Consider the following 15,877-nt stretch of genomic DNA (forward strand, 5'->3'; position numbering starts at 1 on the left):
AGTGCACCACGATTGGTATATCAAAGGCCGTGGTATATGTTATCCTGTCTATGGGATGGTGCATATAAAAGATCCCTTGCTGCTAATCGAAGAGAGTAGCTCATGAAGTGGCGACAACGGGTTTCCTCCCTCAATACCTGTGTGGTCCTTAACCATATGTCCGTCGCCGTAAATAAAATGTGTTGAGTGCGTCGTTAAATAAAACATGTCCTTCCTTCCTTCATACAAATATTAAGACGACCAGAAACACATTGAATTTACAGACACTGTTATTCTAAACAAGAACATATATTTAATATGTAAATTTAATCGAATAAATATTTTATTAGTCGGAAACATCTTACAATGCAGCAACGTGTCGTGGTACTAAATTTTCATAATGCTCATACCTGATAGAGCATCTTTAACAATGGCTGAACACTCCGGACATTATCTTTAAAGTGTAACAGGGGCGGGACGTAGCCCAGTGATAAAGCGCTCGCTTGATGAGCAGTCGGTCTGGGATCGATCCCCCGTCGGTGGGCCCATTGGGCTATTTCTCGTTCCAGCCATTGCACCACGATTGGTATATCAAAGGCCGTGGTATGTACTACTCTGTCTGTGGGATGGTGCATATAAAAGATCCCTTGTTGCTTATAGAAAAGAGTAGCCCATGAAGTGGCGACAGCGGGTTTCTCTCTGAATATCTCTGTGGTCCTTGACCATATGTCTGACGCCATATAACCGTAAATAAAATGTGTTGAGTGCGTCGTTAAATAAAACATTTCTTTCTTTTTTACTGGACCATCTCGGTTAGACCACAGGTATCCCCAACCAATAACGCCGAATGTGTTTTAGTTACGTTATCTATGCAACTATAGGATTCGTACTAGGGGTATCTGTGGGTTAATCATGGGAAACTAAAGTAATGCGTGGAAGGTTGGAGTTGTGTGTTTCAAACGTGTTTTTCATATGGCCACACGTTAGATTATTTTGTATTAAATGAAAAAAAAGTATTGTACGTTGTACGTATTTCAGTCTTTCAACTTCATTTTATTAAATTATTGTGTTAAAAATAAACGATAAATTTTACAACTGCTGATTCGTTTGAATTGTATTTTTATTTTGTTTTCATTGTTTTAACATATCACAACATTAAATTGTTAATTTGTTACCACAGTATATATAAAACGAAAACATTCTGTTATTGGGATTTGAACCGGCACATCCCTGATGGCAAGACGGACGGGGAATGGAGCTCGTCAAAGCAGACAGCAGCAACAGGCCTTGCGTGTATCGAACTCATGAGGATTTCCTAAAATGAATGTTTACATTTGAAGAAAGAAAAAGTGTTTTAAAATTCAAAGCCATTTTTAATGATGATGATAATGATAAATAAAAAAAATAAAAATAAAAAAATATATATATATACTCTTCAAAAAAAGAAACGCAAAAGGGTACAAATGGGTTATAACTCCGATTTTATGTTTCCTACCGGTTCATGCTTTGTGAATATAAGGTCATTGCATGTCCCAAACACATTCCCACGGTTACATTCGATAAAACGCAGCTACTGTACAATAAAGTTCCAAAATGTGAATATTCGCAAAAACGCAGCCACGAGCAAACCATGTCACCACTGCACGTGCGTTGTCTGCACGTGCAACATGAACACCGACAGTATAAAAGTGCAGGGTGTTCGTTTGCCTGGCCTCTGTATCTGGCCGACAGTTGACAATCCAGGACATGCCACGTCTCAGTGAACCGCAGAGAAACAATGCCATCGGCCGACTAGACGCAGGCGAATCCAGAACGGCCGTTGCCAGGGCATTCCATGTGTCCCCAAGCACCATCTCCAGACTGTGGGACCGTTACCAGCAACATGGATCAACACGTGACCTCCCTAGATCCGATCGACCACGGGTCACTACCCCCGGGCAGGACCGCTACATCCGGGTACGACACCTTCGGGAACGATTGACTACTGCCACCTCCACAGCCGCAGCAATACCAGGTTTGCGCAGGATATCCAACCAGACCCACGGAACCGCCTACGTGAGGTAGGAATTCGTGCCAGACGTCCAGTTCGAGGTGTCATCTTAACACCACAACACCGTCGACTCCGACTGCAGTGGTGCCAGATTCATCGACAATGGCCTCAACTGCGATGGAGACAGGTGTGGTTCAGTGACGAGTCCCGATTTCTGCTCCGACGTCATGATGGAAGATGTCGCGTGTATAGGCGTCGTGGTGAACGTTATGCGGCAAACTGCGTGCAGGAAGTGGACATATTCGGCGGGGGTAGTGTCATGGTGTGGGCAGCCATCTCACACACTGGCAGAACTGACCTGGTCCACGTGCAGGGCAACCTGAATGCACAGGGCTACATTGACCAGATCCTCCGGCCACACATCGTTCCAGTTATGGCCAACGCCAACGCAGTGTTCCAACATGACAACGCCAGGCCTCACACAGCACGTCTCACAACGGCTTTCCTACAGAACAACAACATTAATGTCCTTCCTTGGCCATCGACATCACCGGATTTGAACCCAATTGAGCATCTATGGGACGAGTTGGACCGACAGCGACAACCACAGCCCCAGACCCTGCCCGAGCTGGCAGCAGCCTTGCAGGCCGAGTGGGCCACCATCCCCCGGGACGTCATCCGTACTCTGGTTGCTTCAATGGACAGGCGGTGCCAGGCAGTTGTCAACACACGCGGAGGCCACACCCGGTATTGACTCCAGATGACCTTGACCTTGGTGGTGTGTCCTATCACTTACTCACAATGGACTAGAGTGAATTGTGAACAATCCTGCAACATTTGGTAATTATCGGACTCACCATTCAATAATTAAATCAATTCTCCAAATGTTACGACAATGTGGTTTGCGTTTCTTCTTTTGAAGAGTATATATATATATATATATTTTTTTTTTTATATATATATATACTGAACAAAATAAGAAACTTCCGCTAACTTTGCTTGAACATAACGATGAAAACACCGGGGGAATAATTGTTATATATGCGTTTAAAGAGTGTTCCATGATGCATCGTTTGGTGCAAAAATCATGGCCATAGGTTAACAGAAACTGGGAGAAATTTTGACGAAGTGTGGTAGGGGTTAAAGAAAAACCCACCCACTTAATAACGGGTATGACCACTGCAGTGCATCGCAGGTGCATAGAATTGACTAAAGTGTTGATTTCTGCCTGTGGAATATTGTTCCATTCCTGAATGAGCGCTTGACGAAGTTCGTTGATGTTAGCGGGTGGGTTGGGACGACGCCTCAATCGTCTGTCCAGACTATCCCAGACATGCTCGATGGGGTTGAGATCAGGACTTTTAGCGGGCCAGACATCAATGAAATCAATGTTATTTGTCCTAAGAAAATTTACAGTGTCTCTAGCTGTATGAGAGGTGGCATTATTATGCTGAAAAATCGAGATGTTGGCGTTGTTATGGAACTGAGGAATGATGTGATGAGCGAGAATGTTATCGCGGTAACGTTCAGCATTTAAATTGCCATCAATGACGACTAGTGGTGAACGATAACCATGGGCAATGGCTGCCCAGACCATGACACAACCCCCACAACCGAAACGATCTCGTTCAAGAACATAACAGTCAGCATAGCGTTCATTTCTCCTACGGTAGAAGCGCACCCTGCCATCACCACGTTGTAAAGAAAATCTGGATTCATGCGAAAAAAGAACGGTATTCCAGCGTCGCCGTATCCAACGAGTGTGTACACGTGCCCAATTAAGACGATTTAGACGATGACGTTGCGTTAAAACGCATCCGACGTAAGGACGTCGTGCATGTAAACCGTTCTCCCGCAGACTATTACGAACAGTTTGCCCACTGATTCGGTTATTATGAAGCCCAGGCGTGTTAGCAGCAGTAGCAGTGGCAGTTTGGAATCGATTGCGCAAATTCGTGTTCATGATATAGCGGTGTTGACCACGCGTTGTAACACGCGGACGTCCACGACGTGGCAAGTCGTTGGTGCTTCCTGTCGTTCGAACTCTTACGCGAAGATTTCGTATCGCTCGACTAGAACTCCCAACATGCCTTGCAACGTCTTCTGTCGACATGCCAGCATCAAGTATGCCAATCGCCCGTTCGCGTAAATTACTGGGTATCCTTGGCATACTAAAAATGCTACAATGTAAAAAACGTTAATTTTTTTTACAAATTTTGAAGCGTCGAACCATGCATGCACGTGCAAATTGAATTTCACGTTGTCGACAATTAACAGTGCAAAAATAATCGATAAAATTCATGAATCCTGATAATACAGCTCAAGGCTAATAATACCTATATAATTTCATTACACAATGAATTCTTTAACGCAACAAATACTATATGTACAAATCGGAAGTTTCTTTTTTTTGTTCAATATATATATTGTGGTGTCATTAAACAAAACAATCATTCCTTAAAGGCACATACCCTAGTTTCAACCCGTGAAAATTAACACTAAGTTTAGTTGATTTACAAAGCTGTAACACAATTAGATAAAGTTACAATTGGGTGAAACATGAGTCTGTGACTTTGAAATGGTGAAATACCCTCTAAAAATAGACTAAAACTCGACCCCATAACTGTTACATTTCAGACGCACATGCGTTTTTAAAAATATGAGAAATGCATTTTGTGATATTAAAAACACCAGGATGACAGAAAGCACTTCGAATGTGTGGAAATGGATAATCTAAACCACAAAATCTAAGTAAAGTATGATTTCAGTTATCAAAAACGGCTCTAATAGTAAAAAAATATGCCTTAGTGTATAAAAACTAGGGTATGTCCCTTTAAAAGAACATTCCTGAGTTTGCTGCAATTTTTAAGATCTTATCGACTAACAGAGACCTTTCTAACGATTGTAATTACATATCAAATATATTTTCTGCGTAAAAATATTAGTGGCAATATATTAAACGTGTTTCTGATCGTTCTAATATTTGTACTAGGTTAAATTTCATTTCATTTCCTAAAATATATTTTTTTCGTACGTACGAAATTATTCGAAGACAAATATTAAGACGACCAGAAACACATTGAATATACAGACACTGATATTCTGAACAAGAAAATATATTTAATATATAAGTTTAATCGTAGAAATATTTTATTAGTCGGAAACCTCTTACAATCATGCAGCAAACTCAGTAATGTCCCTTTAAATCCCCTGCGTATGCTGTTCGTCGTTTTGGTGCAGGAGTAGTAACATTATCGATGGTTTTCTTGAGTGTCGAGATTTACCAGCTCAGCAGGATCCAGCTCCCATGATGTAATATTTGGATGGTGGAGAGGAGGGATGTTTTCCTCCTCGAGGGGCGGGACGTAGCCCAGTGGTACAGCGCGCGGTTGGTCTAGGATCGATCCCCGTCAGTGGGCCCATTGGGCTATTTCTCGGTCCAGCCAGTGCACCACGACTGGTATATCAAAGGCCGTGGCATGTGCTATCCTGTCTATGGGATGGTGCATATAAAAGATCCCTAGCTGCTAATCGAGAAGAGTAGCCCGTGAAGTGGCGACAGCGGGTTTCCTCCCTCAATATCTGTGTGTGGTCCTTAACCATATGTCCGACGCCATATAACCGTAAATAAAATGTGTTAAGTGCGTCGTTAAATAAAACATTTCCAATTCCTCCACGACACCCTAGTGGTTACGCGGGCGCATATGTAGAAGGGAAGTTTCGGGGTCGAACCCTCATCCCCCCCTCCCACCCGCACCAAGTTAATTTTATTTATTTAAATATATTTTCCGAAGAAGCATGGCCAACCAACTACCCCCCCCCCCCCCTCCTCCCCCGTACACTACATGTATATAAGTACCTGTTGACCGACTTGCTTGTCTTAACATGTATAGAAACGGGTGTCCTGGAAAGAAAGAAAGAAGTAAATAATTTCAATGTTTAAGATGCGATGGAAGTAGTAGTAGTTACATCAGCAACAACAACAAAAACGGTGGTAGTAGTCATCGAAGTAGTAGTAGTATCGCTATAGTCATTAGACCTATAGACATAGGGAGCGGATGCAAGATTTGTCTACTGTATGGTGCATCTTTCCAAAATATATCGACATTTTTGTCGAAATGTTCTCCACCACCTTTTATATTTTTCTGTCTCCTACAACACAAATAAGAATTAAGAATTTATTCGCGTAACACCCGTATATGGGCAGAGCAAAACATAATTTATACTTTCAGATACAGAACAACATTAACATAAATATACATTAATCACATGAGCGTCCCAATGAATAAAAATTACAATTGTATGTACTAATTAAAGGGACATTCCCGAGTTTGCTGCATTGTAAGATGTTTCCGACTAATAAAATATTTCAACGATTAAACTTGCATATTAAATATATTTTCTTGTTTAGAATATCGGTGTCAGTATATTTAATGTGTTTCTGGTCGTCTTAATATTTGTAAGAAGCCCAAACTGGATTTTGTCTTCAAATAATTTCGTACGTACGAAAAAACTATATTTTAGGAAATAAGATGAAATTTAACCTGGTACAAATATTAGAACGATCAGGAACACATTTAATATACAGCCACTAATATTTTATGCAGAAAAATATATTTGATATGTAATTACAATCGTTAAAAACTCTGTTAGTCGATAACATCTTAAAAAGTACAGTAAACTCAGGAATGTCCCTTTAATACAGATTCGAAATGCAAATAATTCGAAATTACTTCCAACTCAACTTGAAGCATCTCTTTACATACGGGACCGGCCTCGGTGGCGTCGTGGCAGGCCATCGGTCTACAGGCTGGTAGGTACTGGGTTCGGATCCCAGTCGAGGCATGGAATTTTTAATCCAGATACCGACTCCAAACCTTGAGTGAGTTCCCCGCAAGGCTCAATGGGTAGGTGTAAACCACTTGCACCGACCAGTGATCCATAACTGGTTCAACAAAGGCCATGGTTTGTGCTATCCTGCCTGTGGGAAGCGCAAATAAAAGATCCCTTGCTGCCTGTCGTAAAAGAGTAGCCTATGTGCCGATAGCGGGTTTCCTCTAAAAAAAATCTGTGTGGTCCTTAACCATATGTCTGACGCCATATAACCGTAAATAAAATGTGTTGAGTGCGTCGTTAAATAAAACACTTCTTTCTTTCTTTACATACGGTGGAATTTAGCTCAGTTGGTTGAGTGTTCGCTTGAGGTGTTTGCGTCGTAGGATTGAACCACCTTGATGGATCCATTCAATTGGGGGGTTTTTTCTCCTTCGAAGGCCGTGGTGTGTGCTTTCCTGTCTGTGGAAAAGTGCATATAAAAGATCCCTTGCTACATTAAGAAAAATGTAGCGGGTTTCCTCCATGACTACAAGTCAGAAATAAATGTTTGATATCCAATAGCCGATGATTAATTAATCAATGTGCTCTAGTGGTGTCGTTAAACAAAACAAACTTTACATACTTGCAAATAGTAACAACTCGCAGACAGTTGGGTAACAATTCATAGATCCCCCCCCCCCCCACACATACACACATGGATGGCAGTAAAGCCTGAGAATAATACTTCGGTTGGTGGTGCGGGTGTTTGTTTCTCTTTGCGGAGGTAATCCATATTGTAACCAATACCCAGCAACAAGTATCTATATAGATCATGGGGGGCGGGACGTAGCCCAGTGGTAAGGCGCGCGGTCGGTGTGGGATCGATCCCCATCGGTGGGTCCATTGGGCTATTTCTCGTTCCAGCCAATGCACCACGCCTGGTATATCAAAGGCCGTGTTATGTACTACCCTGTCTGTGGAATGGTGCATATAAAACATTCCTTGCTGCTAATCGAAACGAGTAGCCCATGAAGTGGCGACAGCGGGTTTCCTCTCTCAATATCTGTGTGTGGTCCTTAACCATATGTCTGACGTCGTATAACCGTAAATAAAATGTGTTGAGTGCGTCGTTAAATAAAACATTTCCTTCCTTCGTACTCACCTTGTCATAAACAATATTTAATCCTGTCATGTAAATGAAATTTTCACCACTAATCTTTTATAATTATAATAATTAAATACATTTTACTCACGAGCAGGAAATGCATCGACGGAGATGAACGTTGCGCCGATCAGAAGTAGAAACACCGACAAGATCAGTATGTGTCGTAGTTTCATAACTACTGAAAAACAAACATCTGATAAGTGATATTAAATTATTGGTATGTCTGGATCGCTTGAATGCCAGAAAGCATATTTGGACAGTTATGTTATGCAGTACAAACAGCTATTTATTGCATCTTAGAGGCGGATGGGGGGGGGGGGGGGGGGGGGGGGGGGGGGGGGGGGGTGTGTGTTTGCGATAGTTATAAATTTTATTATATATTAATTTTCGTTTTTTACGATCCCCCTCCAAACCTCCCCCAAAGTTCCCTTGGCATTCCAACTCATGTCACACACATCCCCCCCCCCCCCCCCCCCCCCCCCCCACACACCTAAATGGATTTTCTGGATCCGCCAATGCATCTAATTTAGATGGGTGCAAATAAAATATCAGCAATTTTTTTTTCTGTGCTGGGCGGTTGAGGTCTTGCCGGAGGTGCTTGCGTCGCAGGGTCGAACCATCTTGGTGGATCAATTGAACTGATTGGTTTTTTTTCTCGTTCCAACCGGTACACCACAACTGGACAAAAGCCGTGGTATGTGTGTGGCCGATGATTGATTAGTGTGCTCTAGTGGTGTCGTTAAACAAAACAAACTTTTTTTGTGCTGGACGTTCGGTATCGCCTTCCCTAAACTGTGATTCTGTTGTAATACATTGGAGAACGTCTCAAAAGCTACACAGTACCCATCACCGTGTATTGTTTTTTGTAACTGGTGTTTCTCAGACACCTTCTTGAGAGAGTAGTCCAGTGGTAAAGCGTTCGCTTGATGCGCTGTCGGTCTAGGATCGATCCCCTTCGGTGGAACCATTGGGATATCTCTCGTTCCAGCCAGTGCTCCACAACTGGTGTAACAAAGGCCGTGGTATGTACTATCCTGTTTGTGGGATGGTGCACATAAAAGATCCCTTGCTGTAGCCCATGAAATGGCGACAGCGGGTTTTCTCCCCTCAAGGTGCGAGACGTAGCCCAGTGGTAAAGCGCCCGCTTGATGCGCGGTCGGTTTAGGATCGATCCCCGTCAGTGGGTCTATTGGGCAATTTCTCGCTCCAGCCAGTGCACCACGACTGGTACATCAAAGGCCGTGGTATGTGTTATCCTGTCTATGGGATGGTGCATATAAACGATCCCTTGCTGCTAATCGAAAAAGAGTATCCTATGAAGTGACGACAGCGGGTTTCTTCCCTCAATATCTGTGTGGTCCTTAACCGTATGTCCGACGCCATATAACCGTAAATAAAATGTGTTGAGTGCGTCGTTAAATAAAACATTTCCTTCCTTCCTACTTGAGAGAACACCGTGTGATTTAAACACATCTCATTGCCTGATCCATGGTGTTAACCTAGATGTGAAATCCACCCCGGCCACCGAAATTAACACAAATGATATTGATTGCTAATGCTATTGATGACCCTGCTCACGTTAATAATGCAATCGATCGCGCCGCAAATAATTTGGAACAGGCATTCTAATTATTTTTAAGCTTGGTTTTTGAGGATATGTATATGTAAGTTTATGAGAATCCATCATATGCGGCCATAGAAAAAGTTGGATAGAAAAAGTACACCAGAAGCGGTGGAAATATCGACCTGGAACGAGGCCTGCAGTGTTCCAGGGTTGACATTTTTCACCAACAAGGGTGCACGTTTTTCTGCCACATATGACTATATGATCAATTATTTTCTCTCTCATCCATTCGGTAAATAAACTATTATATAACAAAGACGGCTGAAAAAAGTAACTGTTTATTTGGCTAATTTTTCTAAAATAAACTATACTATCATATTTGGCGTGTTTGTTTCAGGTGTTAAACAGAATGTATAAATTAACATGGTCATTTTTATAATGAAGGTTTTAATCGTAACATATCAATCCGAAACTGAATGATAGCTTATGAAAGATATATATATATATATATATATATATATATATATATATATATATATATATATATATATATATATATATATATATATATAAATGTATATATATAAAATGTATATATATATATACACTGTATATATATATTTGTAACACATGTCTATAGACTAGCCTAGTTTTATGGGATAATAATGGAAACATGTTTGACACCCAATAACCCATAATTAATAAATCAATGTGCTCTAGCGGTGTCGTTAAAAAAAAGTAGCGACGTCTGCAACAGCTCTCCTCTAAAGACAAAACACCGGACATTGAGTCATAACGTCTTTTGAATCAGTCTTGTGCAGAGATATGGTAGTGAATATGCAAACAACAGATTCACAATATTGATGTATGTTGATCACTATTACTCCTTTTAAAATGTAGATTGTTTTAGTGTTTTACTGTAACACATATTACATGTATGTAGTCAATTATCTCGAAAAAAGAAAAGGAACATGTTCGTGTTGACTACACAAGGCTACATTTATATAACCAATATTTTATTGCTTAAAGGGACATTCCTGAGTTTGCTGCAACTTTTAATATGTTATCGACTAACAGAGACTTTTTAACGATTGTAATTACATATCAAATATATTTTTCTGCATAAAATATTAGTGGCTATATAATAAACGTGTTTCTGATCGTTCTACTATTTGTACTAGGTTAAATTTCATTTTATTTCCTAAAATATGATTTTTTCGTACGTACGAAATTATTTAAGACAGAATCCAGTTTGGGCTTCTTACAAATATTAAGACGACCAGAAACACATTGAATATACAGACACTGATATTCTAAACAAGAAAATATATTTAATATGTAAGTTTAATCGTAGAAATATTTTATTAGTCAGAAACATTTTACAATGCAGCAAACTCGGGAATGTCCCTTTAATGTTACATTTAAAACGTGCTTTAAGAGGACTGTTCCCAGGTTTTCGCCATTGCTAAGATGCTTCAGAGTAAAGAGTTTTTTTTTTTTTATGACACATTAAATACACTATCTTGTTTAAATAATAATTAATCAGAGTTTATATATTGAGGGTTTTTGAACCTCTTAATGTTAGTAGCTGCTCAATTTTCATTTTATTTCGTAACCTTTTTTTTTTTTTGGGACGTCCAAATTCTTGGGAGATATGAATGAATGAATGAATATTTAACGACACACTAACACACTTGGGATGTAAAATCTAGATTGTGCTTATTACAAATATTAGGATACCCCAAAAACACATCGAATACACATGCAGTCGATAATATTCTAAACCAATTTGTTCTTTAATGATATAATTTTAATAATCTCTCTCTCCCTTCCTCTCTCCCTCCCTCTCTCCTCTCTCCCCCCCCCCCCCCCCTCTCCCTCTCTCTCTCCCTCCCCCCTCTCTCTCTCTCTCTCTCTCTCTCTCTCTCTCTTTTTCTCTCTCTCTCTCTCTCTCATATACACTCCCTCCAGAGATTTGGACAGTTATAATCATAAAGAGCGATTATACCTGTTCAAATGTCCATCTAGGTCTCTATCTACAGATATCCCAACTATTTTAACCAGCAACGAAATTTCCGAACAATTTACGGAAAAGTGATAGTCCGACATCATCTTCTCAGCAGAACATCCTCTAAAACCACATCTAATCCGCCCGCCTAGACACTCGTAAAATGCTCCGATGAATTGCACATACCATTTTAAAAAAATATATGCTCGTATGTATAGAACCTTACCGGTCTGGATGTTTTCCACTGGTATGAAAATAGTTCTGTCCACATCAACAGTGCAGTTAAAAAAACCCTCAAACCCTGTCCGTTTTTGGTACGTAGATAAAGATTGTATATTATATACAAAAGAAAATAAGACTTTGTGGGACTGTTACTGCACGTACGCACTATGAAATCGATCAACAGAGGCGTAACTGGGGATATGTTGATCTTTCTTACATCTGTTACAACAGTCTATAAAAGTTAATGATTTCCGATGGTGGTAACAGTCACCACATGTAAACATACTGACTTTCATTCAGAATTACGTATATACTAGTATACCATGGGCGTACATAGGATTTTGAAAAGGGGGGTTCCAAAATAGATTGCAGAGATATTGGGCATATATTTCTATGTTGAGTTTTGAAAAGGGGGGTTCCAAAATAGATTGCAGATATATTGGGCATATATTTCTATGTTGAGTAAATATAATAATGTCAGATATCAATGTCGGGGGGGGGGGGGGGGGCGGTCGGTCGACCCCCCCCCCCCTTTGTACGCCCATGTATACCCCGCGACCTTCTGCTAAGCGGCAAAAGTAAAAAAAACAAAAAAAAACAATATAAATTGTGTGAATTTGACAGGGAGCTGGGCACAAAAGTGTGTTTGTTTTGTTTAACGACACCACTAGTGCACATTCAGTTATTGGATACCAAACATTTGGTAATTCTGACAGTCATTAGAGAATACCCGCTACATTTTCCCCATTAACAGCAAAGGATCTTTTATATATGCACTTTCACATAGCAGGAAAAACACATACCACAGCCTTTGGCCAGTTGTGGTGCACTGGTTGGAACGAGACCCCCCCCCCCCCCCCCCAATCAGTTTAATGGATCCACCGAGGTGGTTCGATCCTGCTGTGCAAGCACCTCAGGCGAGCACTCAACCGACCTAGCTAAATCCCGCCCTGGGAGCTGACAACAAATGCCGCTCAATATTACTGATCCTTAGTCAGGGTACCCTAAAGAATATTTTGGCATCAGTTTCGTCGATGTACCATGCTAATTAAACTTCTAATTAGCGCTAATTAGGGTAGTTTTTAAGTAGACCAAGTACAGGAGATGACACTTAAGAATAGGGGATCTTAATTATTTTGGTGTAGGTGTGATTGGTGTACTCAACCATGCTAATTAAACTTAAAATTTGGGGTATTTTGAGGGGCCGCCCCTCGGATTGGTACAGGAGTTAAAACTTAAGAATGGCTGTTTGTGGGTCCCACAGTCCACACTTACATATTCCAGGCCTCAGACCTTTTGTACTCGCAATGCTAATTAAACCTCTCTGGGCTCCCGGTTTATTATCTTTGGTGATCAACTTCACAAGCGGGCAGATCGATCTAGGATCGATTCCCGTCGGTGAGCCCATTGGGCTATTTCTTGTTCCAGCCAGTGCTCCATAACTGGTGTAACAAAGGCCGTGATATGTATCATCCTGTCTGTTTAATTTTTAGATTAATTTCAAATTTAATTAATTAATTTTGCTTCCATCAAGTAATTTGAAAAGCAAAGATTGCTAGTTCCACTCCACACAATGAATTTCAAGCTTTGTATTAAGACACGAAGAGGTCTTAGTTTAAACATAGTTACTGGTAACTTGCCGATGTATCCGCGACGTTGAGGGTTGGGGCGTGGGAGGAGGTACCCCCCCCCCCCCCCCCAACCCCAAAACCCGACGCCCCAAACAAAAAGAAAACAACAACATAACACAACCTCAAAAACAAAATAAAACAAGCACCAAACAAAATAAAACAAACAGCAATTATTTCCATTTGTCATTTTACTCAATATATGAATGTAAGACAGTATATCGTACACAAGTAAGTGATCTGGAACAAGATTAACATGCTATTATTAACGCAGTTATACAATTTAAAATTAAACAAGCATTTATTTCCCACAAAGCTGATTATATATCGAGACAGACAAATTTCACATACATCAACAGCCAATTTAATCCTGGATAAACTAGGACAGAAAAGGTAAACAGATTTTGAAAATAACACAAAAGGTAACTCTTTAATATAAATTTCGGAGAAAAAAATCATGTATAGAAAATTTTATTATGCGAATCACTGGCGAGAGTAATACTATCTGTATCATATTTTGGTAAACTTTATACTCAACTTTACGCGATATTCAATATATCAAATATTATATGGCATGGGGTCTTTTATTTCAATGGATGACATCATTTTGCACGTCACTTCAGCGTAATAAACTAGTGCATAACATTTTCGTTTTCAGAACGTTGGACAACTTTCAATGCACATTTTCGTTTTCAGAACGTTGGACAACTTTCAATCTAAAACTGCTATTGAAATGTTTTTGTTTGATCGGTCCCTATGTCTTGTGAATGTATCCATTAATTCTAAGTGTCGCCGATAGAAAATTATAGGCCCCTAAAGCCATGTTTATTTGTTTACGTTTTCTTGCTTGTCAATAAGCATTGTCCAATGTCCTTATTAATATTAATTGTACATCTAACTGGCAAAGTTAAAAAGAGTATGCGATCTAAAAATGTGTAATTCTCGATCTTTCTTTCACACATTCACACGCACGCACAAACACCTACACACACAGCTACATCCACACGCACTCGCACACACACACACACACAGTGACAATGAATTTTAATTTGTGCTCTTTTCAGTTGTCATATTAGTTAACGCGACAATCAAGAATTATAAAAAAAATTAAAAAGTCAATAATTAAAAATGAAATTAATAAAATAAATAAAATTATGTAAAATTAAGAATACCATTAAAATATACACCCACCTTTTTACGGACAGTTTTAAAAATACAGCTAAACAAAACTATAATATTGCATTTGTATAGTTTGCCAGCCTACTCCTAATAACATATTTACCAAGATGTACCATAAATAACAAGTCTGTCACCGTTCGTGCGATCTCCTCACTTCCTTCAATTAATAAACCACGAAAACGATCTTTCCTTGTTAGTGAAATAATCACAGCACAAGCAAGTGGCTTAATTTCACGTTCCAGTTATTAACATTATTTCACCTTTTTTTTTATCTCCCCTTTAAAAAATTCAATATTCTGTTGACAGTCCACGTGGTTTGCATGACTTTAAAAATATGTTTTTCATTTCCAAGACGTGGATCTATGCTTATAAACAGTTACAGTCCGTTTTATTTAATGACACCACTAGAGTACATTGATTAATTCATCATCGGCTATTGGATGTCAAGCATTTGGTAATTCTGACACGTAGTTATCAGCGGAAACCTGCTACATTTTTCTTAATGCAGCTATGGATCTTTTATATGCACTTTCCCACAGACAGGAAATCACAACCTAGTCGTGCCATTAGGCTATTTCTCGCTCCAGCCAGTGCACCACGAATGATATATCAAAGGCCGTGGTATATGCTATCCTGTCTATGGGATGGTGCATATAAAATATCCCTTGCTGCCAATCGAAAAGAGTAGCCCATGAAGTGGCGACAGCGAGTTTCCTCCCTCAATATCTGTGTGGTTCTTAACCATATATCCGACGCCATATAACCGTAAATAAAATGCGTTGAGAGCGTTGTTAAAAAAAAAAAAACCATTGACTAGTCGTGGTGCAATGGCTGGAACGAGAAAAAATCAGTTGAATGGATCCACCGAGGTGGTTCGATCCTGCGACGAAAGAACCTCAAGCGAGCACTGAACCGACTGAGCTAAATCCCGCCCTGCTTATAAACAGAGTTTACAATGAACAACATCGCAGTGTCAAGTCTTATTATGACGTTAAAGCCTGAACATGTTAGCAGAGTGAAACAATAACCTTCCATTTCACTGGTTTCTTTGTCCGATCTTAAATACACATAGCTTCAGCAGCCATTAATAAAGTTCGTAACAGCTTCTTAAAGTAACAGACCATAGTTTTTTAAACACTACGACGTATTTTTCACTATTAAAGCCATTTTTTTTTTATAATTTAAGTTATAAATACTTACAATTTATTATTCAGAATATCAATTTTTGTACACCTGAAATGGTTTTGGTCATTCATTTTTTTTTTTTTTTGCAATACCCAAAAATGCATTTTTCATAATTCTAAAAACGCACGTTCGTCTGAGAAAT

The 15,877-nt window shown here is 39.8% G+C and overlaps 1 long non-coding RNA gene across 1 annotated transcript; it reads right to left on the bottom strand.

Annotated features, from left to right (window-relative positions):
• Window positions 1-1,081: 1,081 nt before the first annotated feature.
• LOC121381862 lies at window positions 1,082-11,906 on the bottom strand. Its single transcript, XR_005959089.1, has 4 exons — window positions 11,748-11,906; window positions 8,038-8,127; window positions 5,829-5,873; window positions 1,082-1,294 (listed from the first exon to the last, which is right to left on the bottom strand). It is a non-coding gene; the product is annotated as an uncharacterized LOC121381862 (long non-coding RNA).
• Window positions 11,907-15,877: the final 3,971 nt, after the last annotated feature.

Source organism: Gigantopelta aegis, chromosome 9, assembly GCF_016097555.1.
Source record: "Gigantopelta aegis isolate Gae_Host chromosome 9, Gae_host_genome, whole genome shotgun sequence".
In the NCBI taxonomy this organism is placed as follows: domain Eukaryota; kingdom Metazoa; phylum Mollusca; class Gastropoda; order Neomphalida; family Peltospiridae; genus Gigantopelta; species Gigantopelta aegis.